Source organism: Macrobrachium rosenbergii, chromosome 3 (genome assembly GCF_040412425.1).
Source record: "Macrobrachium rosenbergii isolate ZJJX-2024 chromosome 3, ASM4041242v1, whole genome shotgun sequence".
NCBI classification, from domain to species: Eukaryota; Metazoa; Arthropoda; class Malacostraca; order Decapoda; family Palaemonidae; genus Macrobrachium; species Macrobrachium rosenbergii.
This window is the reverse complement of record NC_089743.1, coordinates 12,528,698-12,551,830: the sequence shown is the minus strand read 5'-3', so window position 1 is coordinate 12,551,830 and position 23,133 is coordinate 12,528,698. Positions and strand designations below refer to the sequence as shown.

The 23,133-nt window shown below is 37.5% G+C and overlaps 1 protein-coding gene and 1 pseudogene across 4 annotated transcripts in view; both read left to right on the top strand.

Moving 5' to 3' along the window:
• LOC136852684 (latrophilin Cirl-like) overlaps positions 1 to 23,133 on the top strand; it is a 1,484,851-nt gene that overhangs the window by 415,637 nt on the left and 1,046,081 nt on the right. The gene's annotated exons all lie outside the window — the stretch shown is intronic.
• Positions 11,498 to 13,027, top strand: LOC136828331 (NADH-ubiquinone oxidoreductase chain 5-like; annotated as a pseudogene).

The window sequence follows — 23,133 nt, the reverse complement described above, 5'->3', positions numbered from 1 at the left end:
TATATATATATATATATATATATATATATATATATATATATATATATATATATATATATATATATATATATATATATATATATATATATATACACATATATACATATATATATATATATATATATATATATATATATATATATATATATATATATATATGTACATATAGGCGTATATAATTACTTACTATACTCTGTTCTTTTCTGCATAGAGAGGCTGACTTTATAAGGTGGTACCTTTCGGATTTTCAAAAACTATTTTGGGATGTGGTTATTGATCCCTTACCCTTTCCAACTTGATTGCCACCCGCCACATTTGAATTGCTACCAGGCACGTGACGCACTGCTTAGGCCAGTAGAGGCGCAATGGTAACAAATAGAATGTAGCTAAAGCGCCTTCGCCAGGAATTTGAACCCTGGTACACACAGACGAAGGTGTACGTAAAAAAAATAGTTATATGTGTGTGTGTGGTGGGGGAGGGGCCTACTTGTAGTATTATCGATATCTTTCTCGTCTACGAATCGACAGAACCAAGGTTCGAATCCTACAGAACGATCGTATGGACACGAATCTAAGCAGCGAATTAGATTGCGGAGTTATTCTGCTGTGGTGAATCTCAACCTGTGCGTAGAATAGCATGGGATAACAGTCTCATCCCACAAGACCCAAAAGACCTATGGAGATAAGGTAATCTAACTAGCACATTCAGTTATTTTTTCTCTCTCCTATGCAGTTACGTAATATAATGTAGTTCCTCATTGGATTGGTGGGTACCGTTCTCTGCTGGTCCTGCGTTCGATTCTCCGACCGGCCAATGAAGAATTAGAAGAATTTATTTCTGGTGATAGAAATTCATTTCTCGCTATAATGTGGTTCGGATTCCACAATAAGCTGTAGGTCCCGTTGCTCCGTTGCTAGGTAACTAACCAGTTCTTAACCAAGTAAAATAAGTCTAATCCTTCGGGCCAGCCCTATGAGAGCTGTTAATCAGCTCAGTGGTCTGGATTAAACTAAGGTATACTTTATACATTTTAAACCTTTCCACCATTTACAAAGGGTAATGAAACCAAGCCCATGAAGTTTGAGATGTGTTGCTGATGAAGTAGGGCCGTTCATTTCGAGCGTTGTTATTGTGAACACAAAGTAAACAAAAACCAGAGTAACCTGATCCCTCGATGCTCACAACACGCAGTTGTAACGTCTGCCTCCTCGAGTCCCTGGGTCAGTGTCAATTCACGAAACGTTCGGTGCTTCCTTGTTTACATCTGGAATCAGCTTCGCCGTATTTCTCTTTTTTGTTTTGTTTTGTTCCTCGGCATCTGGAAGCGATGTCGTTAGCTGTTTCTAAGGTTGTTTGTAAACATCTGTTGATGGGCGTTCACTGTTTTTATCAATATTTATATTTTACCGTTTTCTTTTCCTGGTACGATGTCGTGGCCCCATGAAAAGAGGCCTGTACCAGTTTATCGGAAATAGATGATGTTTTACTTTATTAAAAAAGTAACGTCATTCGTTGCTTATTGCTTTTAAGATATTCCCCGAGTAAATCATTATTTGTCCATTTCATGTGTCGTCCAAACAGTTCTAAGTATTATAATTACAAACGAAATCAAATGAAATAGTCATTTACATCTATTACATCCTTTGCTAATGTGTTTATTGCACCGTGAACATTCATTGAACACGGATATGTTTATTCATGATGTTACAGTTTTATTAACTGCATTTATAAATTTTGTTAAATGAAATAATTATTATCCTTCATTTTGCACGTCAGTTGCAATTTATAACTAATACTCTTATCGATTATCGCAACACGCATTTGGACGCTGGTGACCATCAGAAGAAGATCGTTGAAAGATTTCTTCTTTTTGTTGTCGGAGTTCCGGTGCTATTGATGGAATCGTATCGATTTCCTTCGACATTTCACGCATTCGTCTTCACTGGCACCAAACGTAATGACCTGGACGTACGAATGCGTAATGCAGAAGATCTTAGCAACGCTATATTAAAATTGTATACACCGTGAGAAGCTTCTGGTTTCCCTCTTTTTTTATTTTATATTTTTTGAAGTTTATACTCGCTAACGGTAGTATATAAATTTTAAAAATATCGACTTCTCCAATGGGATTCACAGCACTTGCTCTGCTCTGTCCCCCTGTATTACTCGTCAAGTGGTTACAGAATTTTCTTGTTCTTTCGAACATTACTGAAAATTTTCTTGAAACCTGAAGGAGAGAGAGAGAGAGAGAGAGAGAGAGAGAGATATTATTATATTTGCTTTCCGGCTACTTGTTAACGCTTGGGTAGGTCGTAACTAGACGTAGTTGGTCGCCGTCTCTGCAAAGGATACTTCAACAATTCTTTAAACCATTTTCTTCCTTCTTGCAAATTATTATTATTTGCTTGTAGACGGACTTACGTTAAGGACAGTTGAGCTTTTCAGTGGAGAAACATGCCAAGTGCCATTTTTAAATATAATAAATTAAATTAAGATTACCTATGGCCCAGGATGGTGCTTTGCATGTTTGTAGACTGAAAGACTGAATTGTAACTCATTATAATTACTTTCATAAAAAAAAATTAAGAAAAAGGAAATTGATATTCCATTACCAACTGCTAAAGTAGAACTGTACAGATGTATTTCGTGTGGTGGTTAGGTTCAAGGAAATCCTTTCTCAGTGTGCCTTCGCATGTGTATTTACGTATTTTAAGAATTATTTTTTAATAAATAATGGTTTGTGTTTTTACATAGCGACATACGGGATGCGTAATCGGTATTGTCTAATTAGCATTTGTGTAAAGAAAACTTTATTGGTATGTATGACTATTTCTGTAGCGAATCGGTAAGTAAAACGTTAAATTGCTGTCGATTTGCTCTACTGTATATCATTACAACATGGAGCTTTTAAATTCAGCTATTAAAACTACATATATGAAACTTCTCTGTGCAGCATTCAGGTATCAGAAGTTTCTTCAATGTAGATTGATGTATTCGAACTAGCAGTTGGAGGTTTCGAGGTCTTAGAATTGGCTTCTTGTAGATTAGCATATTCGAACTAGTTTAGGAAGGTTTCGGGTATTAATCATATTTCCCATAATGATGAAGCTTTATCACATCAGAAATAGTGTTTGTGTTTGTAACTTTAGTATTATTAGTACCAGCCTCTTCCCCCCCCCAACCTTTTTTTTTTTTATATTACAGCTTTATCTTTTATTTTTAGATGTAATAGGTTGCTTTTTCGTAACCTTTGTGATGTTACTTCTTAGACTCGCAGTAAGTAAGGACTAGTTCTCTATAGATTTGGTTAATTACGGATGTAGATCTTCATTAGGACCTACTTGTGTAGACCTGGTATGTCCAGGTTAGTTCTTGCATCTTTCTTGTGTCAAAATTTGCTTTTCGTGTTTGTGTATTTTCAGATTTCCTATAGCATTCATATTTTTTAGTCAAGCTTGTGGATGTCAATAACCAAAATTTGCTGTAACGCCAGTGTATAAAAGTGATTCAATCAAATTCTTGTAGATGTGTGAAGTTTTTGTGATCGGTCCAGATCTGCTAGCTGTAAGGTTGACAAGAAAGCAGGGATTTCCTGCTTAGAATTGCTCTCAGGTGATGGATAAATCCCTTACTTGTTGCTTGTGACAACTATTGATTAACAAGGTTCGGAATGAGGAGAATGCATTACAGAAGGGATGATATATGTGTGGAGGGAGAGTGAAGGGAAATACATTAGGTGGCGTATCATCGAAAGTCTCAGGAACACTGCAGTAAATTAGTTCATTGCGGAGAACTCTCTGTTTATAGGGGTTAAACCTGTTGTCAGAGCAGTCACCAATCACCTCCTAAGCCTGGTTTCTAAGTACTGAATAAGATTAGATTCTCTCTCTCTCTCTCTCTCTCTCTCTCTCTCTCTCTCTCTCTCTCTCTCTCTCTCTCTCTCTCTGATTTAGTGGTTTAGAAAAATTACTTCGTTCTGACGGCGGATGAAAACTAGGGTGAAGGAATCTAACCTGCATTACGTTTGGACATCTGTTGGGTATCTAGGTTGAGCCCATACAGAATGGGTGAACCGCAACTCTAGCATAGCCAGAACCCAGGGCACCAGATTCAGAGAATCGAGGGAAGTCAGATTTATTTTTGGAAAACTGGTCAAGGTTATTTCTGGTGCTCTGCCAGATAATCGTTAAGAATTATGAAGGTTAAAGAAATTTTGATGGTAATTGTAATACAGCTGTTCGACAGAGTAAGTATTGTAAAAGCTTCCTTACTTTCCTTATTTCGGATTCCTTCATTCATTCAGCGGGTTTTTCGACACCATCGGGTCAAATTGACTCCCACATCATTTTTGAAAGGTTTACTTTAAGTTTTAAGGCATTCATTTTTTAGCTGATCTGTTACATATAGTACTAAAAGGGATCACTTCTTGCTGCTCATCCGTCCAAATCTGACCAGAAACAACGCTGGTTGACGACACTAATCAAAAGGCGGGTTAGAGTGAACGTGTTACGATAAGATTTTAATTTAGATACCTTGAAAATATCCTCTTTCTAATTTTTTCAGAAACGAAGAATTACTAATGGGACCCTTTCCTTTCTATTTCGAGTGGTTACTTGCTTCCATCATGACTAATACCGTCATTCTTCAATTAAGCTGACTTGCACTAACGTTCTTCATTTTGGAATATAATTTTCAAAGCTGAGAAAGGATATTTTCTCTAGGTTTGTTCAATATCGACCGATTAATGATTATATATAGTATGTATATATATATATATGTGTATTATAATATATATATATATATATATATATATATATATATATATATATATATATATATATATATATATATATATATGTATATATTATACATGTGTATATATCTATGTATTTTTTTATTTATTTCAGTTTTTATCACTTACAAACGCGGGACTTTTTTACTTTTTTGATAACCGGATAGTCCAAGTAAACGTCTTTCGTTGTATCTTAATTAGGCGTTGGTTCGAATCGTGACCGGTGCAGAAGCACTTGTGAAATATAATACAACTATCCCTTGCGTTTAAGTAATTCGAAAGGTACAGTGAACTTCTGTGCTGATCTTTGTGGCTTAAAATTTTTGAGTATATATACACAAACACACACACACACACACACATATATATATATATATATATATATATATATATATATATAAAATATATAAAATATAAATATATAATTTATATATATATATATATATATATATATATATAATATATATATATATATAAATGCAATGTATGCATGTATGTACGTTATTTGTTTCCCCGACAAGAAGTGGCCTCAGGAAATAAATGTTAAGCGCCACTCCCATTCTTCGGTTTGAATTTGCACGACAGTCGCTAGCTGGATATTAATGGCTTGCTATAACAATACCTCAGCCGCTCTGCTTCTTTCTCTCAGCACTTACAGCACTTTAGAATTACAGTCTTTCCACCACACACACACACACACACACACACACACATATATATATATATATATATATATATATATATATATATATATATATATATATATATATATATAATGTTATATGTATTGTGTATATTTATATATTTACATATACATATATATGTATATAGAGATACACACACATATATGTATGTATGTATGTATGTATGTATGTATGTATGTATGCTTACAAGGTATGCTAAGTAGTGTTCGACGTTTTGAAATGTGGCATTAAACCAATAGCATTTAATTCAACGTACAGCCTCATGTGTGGTTACTGTAGGTTAATATACTATTGTATTCAAAGGATTAAACTTGACATAGATATATAAAAAGTAATAAAATAATGAAAAACGAGCAACATAATTAATTATACGAATTATGGTCTGAAAATAACGATAAATGCTTGGCTTCTGGATCTCGTGAAGAAAATATTTCCTCCATTTCATGAAAAAGAAAGAAAGAAAAGACGTAATGGCTTAGAAAAATTAAAAACCGAAAATACGCGTTTTTATGTGAGAAATGATTAAAAATGGGATGAGAAGTTTCGGATGAAAAATGATACCGAACAGTTTTTCAGGTAAATTACTGTTTTTTATTGTTAATGTTAAAAAGTAAAAGATTTTTCCTTTTTGAGATAAATGGCTATTCACCATTTTATTGATACCAAATAAAAGAACTTGACATATGAAAATGATGTATTTTAGTTTTTTTTCCAGTTTGGACTGGAAAGGAAAAAGATGGAGCATTTTCAATGTGTATATTCCGCGTGTTTCTTTTGTATGTGACTGTTCATTAATAAATCATAACACCTTGACTAGATGGGAATTAAGATTCATTTTTCCAGAATTAAGTATACCTTAGTTTTACCAGACCGCTGAGCTGATTAACAGCTCTCCTAGGGCTGGCCGGAAGGATTAGACTTATTTTACGTGGCTAAGAACCAGTTGGTTACTTAGCAACGGGACCATATAGTTTATTGTGGAATCCGAACCACATTATAGCGAGAAATGAATTTCTATCACCAGAAATAAATTCCTCTAACTATTCATCAGCCGGCCGGGGATGTGTATAAGGTCACAAGAACTACAAGAGAATAGTGCAGTAACACTCTCGTAGAAGGTAATGATCATTAATTATTAATTATATTAAAAAGAGTATCTTGTATTTGAGCAATGCTTTTCACTAAAGATGAGAGAAGAAAATAAAGATGGTAAATTATCACCCAAAGCCGTGTGGTCTCGCTCCACCATGTGGTCGACAGGCGAGTTTGAAAGGGAACCAGCGTTTTAATGGAACGAATATGAAGGTTAATGTGGCTCGTCCTTTCTGAAAGTGAAGTGCTTTGACGCTCGAGTGATGCATGACGCATCCATTTGCTCTCTGACTTAGACATACAGCGTATACAAGTGGTGGGTGACTCATTTCGAGCGTTTGTTTGCAGGCGCTCGCTTTCATTGTTTGTTAACAAACTGAGTAGTGTTTGTTGGGAGTATCAGTAACTGGCGTTTGTATAGATACATGTAGAATTTATTTTTTTTTTTCTTGTGTCGTCCGACGTTTGTGCTTGTTGTTAATGGTAGTCATTTTTTAATGGTCCATTGTCGGCAATTTTATGGTAAGATCAGAAGTGTATTTTTTTTTTTTTTTTTACTATTTCAATTTTGCCTCTAGTTGGCTGAGATTTTTTCCATGACTGACCGTCAGTTTCATATAGCGGACCTCAGTTGAACAATCATGGTCTTTCAGTAACCGCTGTCGGACTGTATGTGTTTAAAAATCCTAAGTAGGCATGAAAAAAAAAAAAGACACCGCATAATTATATTTTAATAACTTCTGTTTGGATTTACTGCCTCTAGTTTTAGTCTTTTTGTTAATTAAAATAAAAGAAAAATTCATTCTTCTGACTGTGCCACTGTGTCATTTTGGTAACAGAAGTCACATTAAGTATGGAACCGCTAGTTAATGAAAAGCTGTTTCATCTCAGGCAAGAATTGGTTTATAATTAATAGCACTTGACATTTCCTTCGATTTTGATGCATTGCTTGTAAAATCAGGAAGTGGGTAAAAATTAAGGTTAAAATAAAACAAAGGACATTAAAGTTATTAGTAGATGACAAGACACTAATCATTTATTTTGACGAAATAAATTATTAGTTTCTTGTCATCTACTAATAACTACTAATGATAATATATGTGGCTAGATGCTATATGAAGGAAGACTGCTAGGATTGTTATCTTTCTCTGTTTGTTTTTGTGACCTGAGTAATAAAAAAAAAAAAAGCAAACGGCAAGGTCAAATTTCATCAAAGTTTTTTCCTCTATAGTGGTGGTAATAAAATACGGTGTTGTATTTTAGACATTGCTTTTACACAAAAACAGTAATTCTGTCATGTAATTAACAAACCCTGCCAACCAGGAGTAATCAGACTGAAAATTACATTAATATTTGCAGACCCTGATTCTCTTTCACAAGACGTTTTCACTATCCAAAACTTAATTGAATTAAAGACATTCAATCTCGGCTCCTAGCAATGCCACGTGGAACTGGCTTTCATGAGAAATTCTAGAGGTGGAGTATTTTGTCATCAGTTGTAGTGTAACAGAGGTTCCCTGAACAAAGCAGTGTCTGGACCCTGAAATCTTCATACTACTTCCTCTACATACATACATACTTAGATTCTGGTATAAATTAATTCATGTGCAGGCCTGTTTTAGATGGTCTAATGCCCTCATCACTCCCAAGTTGGTACCTTTTCAGATCGTTCAGGTGGCACCTCCTTAATATCGTAATTAGCTGTTGTTCAAGTCGTTGGCATTAAGTTTTGTTAAGCATGTCACTTTCAGCCTGTCTCTGTCGCAGATTATCTCATGTTGTAACAGTTCCTCGTTGGGCGAGTCGGTAGAGTTGTGGGCTAGCACTCGCTAGGCCCGAGTTCGAATCTCCGGCTGGCTAATGAAGAATTAGAGGAACTTATTTCTGGCGATAGAAATTCATTTCTCGCTATAATGTGGTTCGGATTCCACAATAAGCCGTAGGTCCCGTTGCTAAGTGACTAATTGGTTCTTAGCCCCGTATAATAAGTCTAATCCTTCGGGCCAGCCCTAGGAGAGCTGTTAATCAGCTCAGTGGTCTGGTAAGGCTAAGATATACTTACTTTTACTCATGTTGTAACATGTATGGTTTGTCTGGAACTATAGTACTGTTTGGTCCGAATATGTCATTATCATTCATTCTTCGAAAAACAGAATGTTACTGATGCTGTTAACTGAATTTAATGCTCCTGACTTTAGATGTCTATTGTACCTTTTTTCTGAGTCGGAGCGAACGCAAACAACAAAGGTCAAAGATTGCTGAAAACCTGACGAATGGGTCTAAAGTTCTAAACTGTGCTTCAGTTTGTATCTTCCCTTCGTTTCTTCTGAGGAATCAACCTCCCCCCACCCCCTATCCCCATCATTCAGCTAGATGACTAGGTCTGTTCTGACTCACTTTTGCTCAAGCTTGAAATCTTTATGTAGCCATTGTTAGTAGTCAAAGCTGTAGGTCCCGTTGCTAGGTAACCAGTTTTTTCTTAGCCGAGTAAAATAAGTTTGATCTTTCGGGCCAGCCCTAGGAGAGCTGTTAATCAGCTCAGTGGTCTGGTTTAAGTAAGGTATACTTAACTTTTTTTTAGTATTATTAATTCAAAACTTTTGTGTTTCCTGCCACATCGGCTCTCTAATTCTTTTCTCTCATTGAATCCCAAGTCATTTGGACTTCTTGGTTGATTTAACCCTCATTTCACCTTTATGTATTATGAGGTCTTTCTCATGTATCTTTTTGAATGGGCCAAATAACTTTTTTATTCTTTCGATTTCCCCCCAAAACACGCCTATGCATGTGTCAGTATATCTACGATATATGGGGGTTGTTTGTATTTAAAAATCAGTTGTTTTCTCCTTATTCCAAGAACATATTTATTGCACATTTCTTGTGGCTATTCCAGACAACAGGCCTATATAATACTACACCCATCGATGATTTATCACTTTCGTAGTTTTAGCAGCGAAAATGTGAACTTTTTACGGAATTCGTTTGATGATTTTTCCATAACATGTTTTGTTGTCTTCCCTACAGCTGGCTAGGTAGTCTTCTGTAACATAAACGTGGCTTACGCATTCATTATGTATGTTAAGATTGAATATTGTCGGCTCCATAGAAATCGTGCGCAACGCAGAAAATACCTAGGAGAAAATGTTATTCAGGTTTCATAAATATCTTACTGAACGGTATTTTCAGATGTACAATTTCATTCGACGGGGAGTATTATGAAGATGTTTTGCACGTGTTTGTAGAGGGAGAAGGGTATTGAATACAATTATGGAATTGATTGTATTATCACCGGAGCTCCTTGTTGGAGATGGAAGGTTTGTGAAAAGCACTGCTGCATCGGTAATATAATTATGTTTACCATGGACATGTTTTGTAAATAATGTTTTTGATAATGGAATTTCTTAGGAAAGATGAGTTGAATGAAAGTGAGTACAAAATATTTGTTACTGTGAATTATATAAATAAATTTTGAATGATTAGTTGAGGTAGTCAAAGGAAAATGAATTTTTGCTTGCAGAAGCCTTCTTTTGATGACAAGGCTTATGGTTGGAACTATAGGGTAAAGTGAGACTTTGCAGAATGACATACAATCTTATATTTTGAGTAGCAGATGACCTGGGACACTCTTATAAATTTTAAAATGGTTTGCAAAGACAGATGCGATACATCAGTAAATCCTTTATTATCCAGCCGTTGTAGAATAATTTTGAAATCCGTCCCTTTTCCAAAATTTATATTGAAAGTCCATCCGGTTAACTGAATCAGATTTCACATCCATGTGTCTCGTGCGGGAGCCTTGCGTTCGAAGACAAGGGATTCAGAAAGGAAACTTTCGAAGCGTTTCCTAAGGAAGACTTCATTGAGCAAGACGCTCTCCTCGTGTTTCTCTTGAGAGAATCTGTTCGCTGCCATACATCAGTTCTCCGGAGACCAGACCATATTTCACAGGCGAGTGAAGAAGGAATTGTGATCGTGGCAGCGGAAATCTGTTATTCCCTTGTGTGATTGGAGCGGGGAATTGGCTGAAGGGAGGAAGGGGGTTGGTTCATAGGGGCTGAGGGGGAGGGGATGGGAGCCATGATCAGGAGGTAGTTTGATAGAGCTGTGGTGGTGGGGAGGGGAATGGTCGTGTCGCATTGTATCTGAAAAGTTTCGAACGAAGGTATATTTTGAACAAGTAGTATGTTTTCAAAAGAAAGTTAAATGAGTGCTATGTTTGTGATAATTATTTACTGACAAAATGCTCTTTCATTTCAGCAGACACTTATTTTTTTTAAATTAAAGAAATTGGTGCTTTTTTTTTTTTAGATGAAAGTGAGTCAGATATTTTCTCGAGGGGTTATGATGGAACCTTGTACTGACCCGAATTTGCCATATACAAACATACTAAAAAAAAAAAGAAGAGTTGGAAAGCTTCATTCCTGGTACAGCCAAGTGATTAAAGATATGGAATGGTCACATTGGTTGGAATAAATTTATAGTCAGAGATATGCAAAATAAAGCTGAACAGAGAAAGACATAAACCTCACGTTTACATAAGTGACTTGGAATACCTAGAAATTTATAACTTCTTTTATTAATATCTGGCGCGATTTCAATCTATCCCTAACGCCCAGCGAAATCAAAAGAAAGGCTTCTCTATCCGCCTCGACTGTCGCTCGTAGCAGGACAGTCTTCTGAGGTTAACGTGCTATTGAAGTGGTCCCCAGTGGTCTGATAGCAGAGGCTCAAGTTACTTTGCACGGGTGCCTTTCATATATCTTCCAGCTGGCCAGGGTAGGCCATTTTCAACTTTACTGACATCAAAGAACAAGGGCCCCGCCACCCCTCTATACACACACACACACACACACACACACACACACACGCACGTACTTTTTATTGGGATCTATATTCCTCATCTCCCGTGAGTGTCATAGACTCCACAAGATGAGTCTCCTGTACTCAGCCTCTTCTTCTCTTCCTTGTCCTGCACCATATATGTCCCACTCTGGCTGTGATGTCCTTGGTATAAAGTCACAGACATTCATAATTTGCTACTCGTCAGTTGAATACATTGACTGTTTTGCATAATTCGTTGATCATCATCTTTTTCATCTATTTTTATGGTAATTGGGTTGGGAAATTCTCCATCACTCTTTTGTAAATAAATTTTTTTTTTTTTTATATTGGGTGTTTACCTTCCCCCAAAATTCGTTACCTGATTAGGTTTATCCGAAACTGGATGAGATTGAAGGAAAGAACGACAGAATTTTGATAAGGTGTCGAAACTGGGAAGAGCTTTTTCATGCACGTGCATGAATTATTTATTATCTTCCCACGTTTGTTCCGAGAAGTAATTCCATTTCATTGGCGAAAATGGTTTGGCATAAGATGGCAAAAATTAAAGATTTGAATATAAAAAATAAAAGTTGATGTTAGAGGCAGTTCTGTTGCGTTTTATTTGCGGAAAATAACTTTGGTGAATATTATTAGTATTTTATTGAGGTGGGATAGCTTGGGTTTAGTGTCTTACGCTTTGGTTATTTACTATCAAAATGAAAAGTCTGCTGGTGCTGGTATGCTGACCGCTTTGTCTAACCGGGTGGGGATGTTGCTATTTTACTTAGTATTTCTTTGATGATGAGTTTAGGGGGCTGAAATCTTTCATTTTTCTGTGGGAGGGGGAGGCTGTTGCTAAATAGGTACGTTATCTTTTTAGCTGTGTTGGCGGCCATGACTAAGAGGGCTCAAATTCCATTTTCTGCTTGGCTTCCTGCGGCAGTGGCAGCTCCCACTCCTGTTTCTGCTTTGGTTCATTCTTCTACGCTAGTTACTGCCGGGGTCTATCTTTTAATTCGATTTAGTCCGAGACTGATGTCTTCTTTTACCAGGACTTTGTTAATATTGTTGGGGTGTTTGACTATATTTATGGCTGGGTTGGGGGCTAATTTTGAGACCGATTTAAAGAAAATTATTGCTCTTTCTACTTTGAGACAGTTGGGTGTTATAATCACTATTTTAAGGCTGGGGTGGGCCACTTTGGCTTTTTTCCATCTACTAACTCGTGCTTTGTTTAAAGCTCTTTTGTTTATATGAGCTGGATCTATTATTCAAAGAGTCGGAGATTATCAAGATATTCGTATAATAGGGGTTTAGTTAATTTTATGCCTTTCAGGGTGATGTGCATTAATTTGGCTAATTTAGCTATTTGTGGTTTTCCATTTTTAGCGGGGTTTTACTCTAAGGATTTAATTTTAGAGGTGGCTTTCTTGAACCCTTCAAACAAAGTTTGTTTTTGACTATTAGCTTTGGCTACTGGCCTTACTGTTTGTTATAGGTTTCGTTTGGTCTATTACAGGCTCAGTGGTGATTATAACTTCAGTTCTATTTCTTCAGTGACTCTGATGTTTTAATGACTTGGCCGATACTTGGGTTGAGAGCTGGGGCTGTAGTGGGTGGGGCTGCCGTTTCTTGGCTTGTATTTCCAGCTCCTACTATAATTTGTTTGACTTTGCCTATAAAATTTCTTGCTTTGGCTGTTAGCCTGGTCGGCGGGTTTGTGGGGTGTGTGTTGAATTTGATGGAAGAGAATTATAAGCTTAAGTCTTTGAGATTATATCCTGTGGTTGTGTTTTCTGGCTCTGTGTGATTTATGCCTCTGCTGTCTACCATTGGTGCCAGGCGAAAGGTTTTAGGAGGGGCCTCTGTTTACTCTCAGTTGGGGCATGGTGGTTGATCCGAGTATTACGGTGGACAGGATATTTTAAAGAACTTTAATAAAATCTTCCGGTTATCTTCAAACTATTCAGGAAAATAGAATTAAAACTTTTTTGGTGATTTTATTACTTTGATTATTGGGATTGCTATTAATTATTTAAACTTGAGAAGCTTAATATTGTGAGCGTTACATTGAAGCTGTAAAGGAGGCAGATTTGCCTTGAGTACTTTAAAAAGGGTTGGTACCTTTGGCTCTACAACGAAAATGTAGTAAAGCTGTTGTCTCATTTTGCATTAGCTGTAACAAGGAAGAAAATTCCCTCGAAGGACCTTTTGTGCTTCAATCCAAAATAGACTTTTCTAGTCCCCTTCCATTGTAATAATACAAAAAGCCTTCCAGCATTAACTTGCCTCCTTGATTTTTGTCTCTGTGCTACCACTAATATATGTGCAGATCGATTATCCTTGTACTCATATGCCTTACGAGGACTTACTTAAGCTGTTATTCCTACTTTTCTCTAACTTTTAAAAACATACGTACTATTACCATGAGTAGATTAGCACACTTTGTCTTCGGACTCACAAGCATCCTTGAGTCAATGCAAACGTTCTGATATATGTACGTAAGTATGTATGTATGTATGTATGTATGTATGTATGTATGTATGTATGTATATGTGTATGTATATATATATATATATATATATATATATATTTATATATATATATATATATATACGTGTATATATACATATGTGTTTGTGTGTGTGCATGCATAAAACCACACTTATATCTTTATATACATATTTTGAGTTTTTTCTGAAAATTTTCTTTATTTAAATTAAACTTTGCAGTACTTTAATAACTGTATTAATACCCATTACAATCTGTATAACTAATTATAATAAATTTTTAACAAACGCTATAGCAAGTACCGTAAACAGTATTTTGTTATCTTCTTGTTTTCTTTATACTAGGGCGTAATTATTGTATTCAGTCTTTTTGTGAGGGTTGGAAACCAATCTATAATTCTTTGAAAGCTTAGAACAGACACCCTAAAGGACGTTATCACCACCTAACACCAGTTTGTTAAGTATGTCATCTATTCATTGCAAACCCTTGTAGCGACCACGCGGCAGAGCTACGATCAAAATCTGCTTTCTCCAACGATGAGTAGCGCAGGAGGAATACCACGCGGTCGAGAGAAACGCAAATCCTCTCGCACGTCTTTTATGCAAATGTCTTAGTCACCGTATTGTCACCTTTCATATATTTGTATAATTTTGTATGCTGTTACGCCAGCTTTCCAGTAATGTATGTATAATTGTCAATCAGATGTCTTGTATCTATCCATACGTAAATCTATGTCTGTGAAGAAACACACGCATGAATTTAATCCCTTCCTAGATCTGTCAAGAGGTCGGGACTACTTTGGGGCTCGCACAAGCTATTGACCTGTGTGAAAGTTTTGTAAATAAATTAGTAAGCTGTAGACCTCCGTACCTCATTTCGTACCTCACTCACATTGGTGACTGCTGGAAAGATGCCTGACCAAGCCACCAGCAGTGAACCCAACGCCATCAGCGAAAACCTCTCAGCTGCTTCCATACGCTTACTACCCTTCACGCCGCACCACCCAGAGGCATGGTTCCTCAGGGCGGAAACGATTTTCTGCACAAAGAAAATCGCCTCAGTGACGCGGAAAGCAGACGCCATCCTCGAGTTCCTCCTGGACGACGTCTTCGATCAGATAGCAGGATGGCTCGAGGAACTGAAATCCCCTATCACATTCGACATACTGAAGGACCAGCTAAAGTCATCCTTCAGCACACTGCCTGCCCAAAGAGCCAATTATTATTATTAAAATAGTTTAACCAGACCACTGAGCTGACTATCATCTCTCATAGGGCTGTCCAAAAAGAGCCAAGAAATTCCTCAACCATATGGGGGCTCTGATAGGAGATGGGAAGCCATCACACATGTACAAGACACTATGGCGGCTCATCACACTGCCCACCAAGGGCGACCAACCTGAGTCAACCTTGGACCTCCCTCACAAGGGTAGTTTTGTGAGGAGTGCCTCCTCACAAAACTACCCTATCAGACAGTAGCAGCCAAGCCCAAAGCCTCCACCATGCCCTTAGAAGAGTTCCTGGTAATAGTCGATGAGGTTCATATGGCCCACAAAGCAGCAGACCCTTCACAGCCAGCAGCAGCAGTAGCGGCCCACTGGACTGAGCAGAATTCAGACACAGAATCAAGCAGCGATCCAGACAAGCCAGATGCCCCCATATACAAAAGACACTTCCCCAAACATGACTACAAAGGGAAGCTTACACAGAAGAAGCAAGAACCTCCAGAAGGCGTATGCTTTTTCCACTGGAGTTTTGGGAACAAAGCTAGAAAGTGCCACAGGGGCTGCCTATTCTCAAAAAACACGCAGTGGGGTCACAGATGCGACCCATTCATACTAACATCAGTGGCAAGCAAACAAGTTGTCTCATAAGAGAAATCTCGCCTGCTCAACACTGTCATTCTTCCAGGTACACAGGATAAACATGGTTCTTCCTAAAAGATGAAAGATCCGACATGGAGTGCTTAGTGGACCCTGGAGCATGCAAATCATTCATCCCAGCCAGTCTGAACGGCGTTGTTAGGAGCAGATCTCCTAACAGCACACAACCTACTAGTCGACATAGCAGCTAAACAGCTGATCCCAAGAACAGCACAGAAATCATCACCCCAGAAGCCGAGCAGACGTACAACAACGAAAGCATCAACGAGTCAAAGAGAGGAAAAAATCTGCCCCATTGCCCCTGATGTCCCACTGAAAGAAATGAGAGAATTTTAATACAAGAATACGAAGATGTATATATTCAAAGACGACTTGCAGCACAACCTAACAAAACCAGTAAAACACACCATTCAGACGGCTGGCCCCAGAGAAACTCGCCACACGAAGAAGGTATTCAAAGAGATGGGAGAAGCGGGAATATGCCAGGAAGCCCCCACCCCTTGGGCCTCACCCCTACATATGGTACTGAAGTCAGGCGGAACATTATCGATGGCTGAATGTGAAAACAAAACCGGACAGATACTCTCTACCAAATGTAGTAGACATAACAATTCAAATGAACTGAGCAAGAATATCCACAAAAATCTATCTGTTAAAAGGGTATTTTTAAGTCCCAGTAGCAAAAGAAGATATCGAGCAGACCGCAGTCATCACCATGTTCGGCACATACGCATTCAACTACAGCTGTTTTGGCCTCCGTAACTCGGGCAACATTCCAACGATTGATGGATGAGCTGTTTGGGGATCCTCCATTCTGTTTGGCATATGTCGATGACATACTAGTCTTCAGCCCAGATTTAAAATAACACCTCAAAGATGTGAAAATAGTGCTACAAAGACTGAAAGAAAATGGACTACTAGTGCATGAAGACAAGTGCGAATGGGCAAAGAAAACGGTGAAGTTTCTGGGTCACCAGATGAGTTCAGAGGGCATCAAACCCTGCCAGAGGAAGTAAAAGCAATAACAGACTTTGCCAAACCAGCAACAGTAAAATCAGTGCAAGAATTTTCAGATTTAATAAATTATTACCACCGATTCATACCAAACATTGCGAGAATTATGAGCCCCATATATGAATGCCTGAAAGGAAATATAAAAAATAATTAAGTTGGGGAGAAAGTCAAGGCAAAGCATTTATTTTAGCAAAAGAAGCAATAATCTGTGCAACAACACTAATATTTCCTTTACCCTATAGGTACCTCACCCTGACAACCGACGCAAGCAATATGGTGATGGGCACCACACTCAAGCAGGACACTGATGCTGGTCATCGACTGCTGGCCTTGTACAGCAAAAAACTAACTGTTGCAGAGCAGAGGTATTCAACATTTGACAGGGAGCTCCTCGCAGTCTACAAAGCAGTCAGTCACTTCCACCACATGCTCAAGGGATGGCAGTTGTGGTGCAGACGAACCATCCACCAATGGTGCACACCTTCAGAAAGTCAGCAGACACATAGTCAGCACGACAACAGTGGCACCTGTCAGCAACAGCAGAGCACTCCTGCACCATAAAATACCTGAAGGTTCAGCAAACACCATGGCGGACTCCCTATCAAAAAACTGCGCCAACGCCATCCAACTTGGGATAGCCTATAGCAGAGGCACAGAAGGATGGCAACGGCCTGCAGCAAATTACGGCGGATCAACCCCGCCCTCACGTGGCATGACCTGTCAATCAACAGTGGAATGACAATCATCACCTGCGAGATGAGTACTAGACACCCTCCCCCATACTTGCCAGAGGGACTAGAAGGAGAGCCTTCGCTCTCGCCCACAACCTATCCCACCCATCAGGCCAATCAACCATCCAAATCATAGCAGAGTGGTAATCTGGTTGGGGATGAGAATAGATATGAAGACATGGACAAGAGTTCATCCCATGCCAGATGTCAGAAGTCACGAGACATGTCGAAAGCGGGATAGAAGTTCAAAACAATGAACTGCTGACTCGCCCACATACACGTCGACATAGTTGGACCCCCCCCCAAAAAGGGGTACAAATACATGTTTATGATAGTAGACAGGAACACCAAGTAACCAGCAGCAATACCCTACTGAGTGGGTTAGTAGGCATGGAGTCCCCTAGATCATCACCAATGATAGAGGCACCAACTTCACATCCACCCTGTGGAACGCCCACACCGACAGTCTGGGAACGAAAATAATGCATATGACAGCCTACAACAGAGAAACCGACGGAATCATCAAGTGGGTGCAGCAGAGAAACCGATGGAATCATCAAGTGGGTGCACCAGTATTAAAAACAGCACTCACCGCCAGATGCCAGGGTGGGAGTGTGAGAAAAGAATTGCCAGGGGTTCTTCTAGGACTGAGAACAATACTGCATGTAGCATTCAATGCATCTCCAGCAGAAGTCCTGTACGGCCAAGTGTTGATGATGCCAGCAGACGTCTTCCAAGAAAGAACAAAACCACCATCACCATCTGACACCCAAAAAGTGATAGAAAAAATAATACTGACCAAGATGACCTACAAGGCAAACAGAAAAGTGTACACCCACGAAGATTTACAGAACGTAAAATACGCATTCATCTGGGTTGATGCACACAGACCCCCCCCCCTTCCTCAGCCTACTCTGGACCACACCGCATACTCCAGAGATGACCGAAGGCCTACCAGATGACAGTGGAGGGGAGGACAACGTGGGTTGAAACCTGCATTCATACCAGGCACTGGCCCACATACGTAGGCTTCTCTAAGGGGGACTGGGATTCCTGTAGTGACCACGCAGCAGACCTACAATCAAAATCTGCTTTCTCCGTCAATGAGTAAAGCAGGAGGAAAACCATGGGGTCGAAAGAAACACAAATTCTCTCGCACATCTTTTATGCAAATATTTCAGTCACTGTATTGTCACCTTTCATGTATTGTATAATTTTGTATGCTGTTATGCCAGCTTTCCAGTAATGTATGTGGACCCCATTGGACATGAATATATTTATATATATATATTTATATATATATATATATATATATATATATATATATATATATATATAGTATATATATATATATATATATATATATATATATATATATATATATATATATATATATATATATATATATATATATATATATATATATATATGTGTGTGTGTGTGTGTGTGTGATATATATATATATATATATATATATATATATATATATATATATATATATATATATATATATATATATATATATATATATGTATATATATATATATATATATAATATATAGAAAATGGAGGAACATACTCAAGATACACCTCATAAGGGAAATCATAAGGAAAGGCATTGTACTCAGGTACACTCATTTTGCCTATGTTTCACGGTTCAGTCACAAAATAAATGTACTTCCACCCCATCTACTCTCTTTTTCACTTCCTCTCCCTCTCACTCTCTCCCTTTCCTGTTAAGATAGTTGCCTCAGTTACATTGCAAATCATTTTTGTCATTTTAGGTTTCACCCCTTCTCACCCCCCATTCCTACTGGGGCTGAATTTGGACTTAAAGGGCATTGGGAGTGTAACTGTTCATCTGAACGACCTCAAAAACTATGAATTAGACACTAGTATCTGTCATTTTTGACATTTAATTTTTCACCCATTCTCACCCTTCCTTTCTATCAGGACTGAACTTGGACTTAAAGATCATTGAGTGTCACTATTCATCTCAACGACCTTGAAAACTATGGATTAGACACCAATATTTGACGTTTTCGGTTATTTTTACATTCACCACCTTCCCACCCTTCTCATCCCTCCTTTCTATTGGGGCTGAACTTGGACTTGAAGGGCATGGGAGTGTCACTATTCATCTCAGCAACCTTGAAAACTATGGATTAGACACCGATATTTAACGTTTTCGGTTATTTTTGCATTTCACCACCTTCCCACCCTTCTCACCCCCCTCTTTTTCTATCAGGGCTGAACTTGGACTTACAGGTCATTGGGAGTGTCACTATTCATCTTAGCAACCTCGAAAAGAATGGATTAGGCTCTAATATCTGTCTTTGTGGTTATTTTTACGTCACCCCCTTCCCACCCCTTCTCAGTCCCCTTCCTGTCAGGGCTGAACTTGGACTTAAGGGGCATCGAAAGTGTCACTATTCATCTCAGCGACCTCAGAAACTATGGATTAGACACTAATATCTGTCATTTTCAGTTATTTTTACATGTCTATCCCTTCCCACCCCCCTTCCTCCTGGGGCTGAACTTGGACCTAAAGGGTATTGGGAGTATCAATATTCATCTCAGCAACCTCGAAAATGATGAATTAGACACTAGTATCTGTCTTTTCCAGTTATCTGTATGTCACCCCAGTCTCACTCCCACTTCCTATCAGGGCTGCACTGGGACTTGAAGGGCATCGGAAGTGTCACTATTCATCTCGCCAACCTCGAAAACTATGGATTAGATACTAATATCTGTGTTTTCTGTTACTCTTACATGTCACCACCTTCCCACACACCCCCCCTTTGGTGCCATAGATGTCATACTCCCACAGTATTCTTTTCCAGATAGTAAGTCATAAGTATACCAAGTTTGGTTTGAAATTTCTCAGTGTGTTCCAGAGTTATTCTACACATACACACACACACAGTAAAGACATTCATATATATATATATATATATATATATATATATATATATATATATATATATATATATATATATATATATATATATATATATATATATATATATATATATATATATATATATATATATATATATATATATATATACATATATATATATATGTATATATATACATATGTGTGTGTATATGTGTGTGTGTGTATGTGTGTGTGTTATACAAATAGATACAAATGTAAAAAAAATTTTATAGACATCATATTTATACGTCTGAATTCACACTAATAACTCTAAAGGTGATATACCCATTTTGTTGAATCCCTCCAAAAATTCTCCTACTTGGTGACTCGGAACTGTTTTTGCATCTGTCATGCACTGAGGTGCTATCGTGAATGAGGATGTTAACTTTTCTAGTGTTGAAACTTTACTTTTATGGGTACTAAATGGACCTGGCATCCCTTGAGTACTGCAAAGTCAGAGGTGGAGTTAAAACTAATTTGCTTTAAATTCTTTGGGCTAACCCTATTTATATATTATAATCTTTCTAAGAATTTCTACAGGGACACACTTTATATTGATAACTTCATATTTCTGAATACCGCTAAGAAAATCTAAATGTTGAAACTCATCGAAATTCCTGCTAGGCCAAGTTACGCTTGACTAATAGAGGGATCATGCTATTTATTCAAATCTTTCCGTCAGTGACGTCTTTATAATGACATACTTCATATTTAAATACGGAAATCGAGATTCTGCTAAACTTGCAAGTAATCGAAAGTTTAATTTATTATCAAATGAAGATCAAAAACGCCGATTTTCGAATAGAAATAAACCGAATGTTTTCCTTCAATTCAAAGACTGATTTACTTCGGCATCCAACTCCCAGCACTTTCTCTCAATGTTATTGTTTAGATTCTGCATTTTGTGCAGATCCTCGCGGGAGACCCGAGTAAAAACTACAAGAAAAAAGTCGTAGTGAAGATTTACGACTCACCCTTCCAGACTGCTGTGTTTGTACATGTGTTTAGATTTTTCAGCTGCTTGCTACTGTTGGCTCGCAGAGAATTTTATTGGCATCAGTGAATTGTTTATTTTAGGTTGTGTGTGCGTGTTTGGTTATACATACATACATTATATATATGTGTATATACATTATATGTACGTGTGTCTGTGTGTATGTATATATGTATGTATGTATGTATGTATTTATTATATATATATATATATATATATATATATATATATATATATATATATATATATATATATATATATATATATATATATATATATATGCATGTGTATGTATACATATATATATATATACATATATATATAGGTAAATCTTATATGGTGTTATGATAGCCTACAGCTAGGAGAGGTAAATCTTGTGGTGTTGGAGGGCCTAGGACGTGATTGGAAAAGAATTTGAATCTGTGCCTTGCTGGTTATGGAGAACAGGAAACTGTGGTTGTGCCAGGTGGTTTAAATGGAAAAGTAGCAGAAAGAATGAGATGGAATTGTGGTCGGATATGGGATTCATGGAATATATATAATTGGAATAGCAAGAGTGTTGTGGAGATGTGGTTTGGGAAATGCATGATTTTGAAAGAAAAGAATACACAATTATACTTGGAAAAGTGAAAACATTGACGAAAAGTTTGTTAGATTATGTAAGGGTGCAGAGTAATGGAAGAGCAAGTTGATGGATATATTGGGGAGAAGAGGAGTGACTGGAGGTATATCTGATCATTGTGGCAACAGTTAAGATGGATGGAAGCTCAAGCTGTGTTTGATAAGAGGTAATAAGAAAAGGATAAGGAGAGAACAGATGAAAAATGGGCTCTTTTTTTAAAAAGGAGAATATGAAGAGTAGAATTCCAGGAGAAGGTTATGGTTTCACAAGGAAGTGTTTGTAGGTTTAGGAAGGTGGGAAGGTGAAATAAACACAGTGAGTGTTGGGGTGAGAGAAGGAGCAGTGTAGTGAAAAGGAAATAGGATATATGAAATGCAGTTACAAGACAAAAGGGAGAATTGTGTGCTGAAGTATAGAAGGATAGGTTAGGTGGTTATGAATAGGCTGAAAGAGACAAGGAATGCATGTAATTAAGAAAGGGAGCTGTACATTAGGGAGAATAAGAGGTTGTTCTAAAAGGAGATAAATCTAAAGAGAAAAGTTGATTAGCAAATAGACCTCAGAATAAAAGATGCAAATGTAGAGGAACTGTCTAAAAACAATGCATCCTTGGGTTTGTGGAGTGAGTATTTTGGGGATTTGCTAAATATGGAAAATAAGGATTGACAGAGCGAAATATACAATAGTGGAATGGTTAGGGTAAGTTTGAGAATACTCCTGGAAGTTACAGCTGAGGATGTAAAAAGGGGAATTAAGAGGCTGAAGAATGGAAAGAGACCAGAGCTGATAGGATTAGAAGTGAGGTATTGCAGTACTTTGGTGATAATGGGATTGACCTTTATTTGGTTGAAACGATATTTAATATAAATGTTAGCTAACGTTAGAGAATATAAGGGATGATAATATAGGGTTATTAAGACTAGTGAACTTGGTAAGGAGAACTTGAGAATTAAGAGAGCACATAAGGAGAAAATGCATGAAAATGTGCTAAGATTCAAAACAGAGTGCGAAGAGTCTATGAAGAGTGT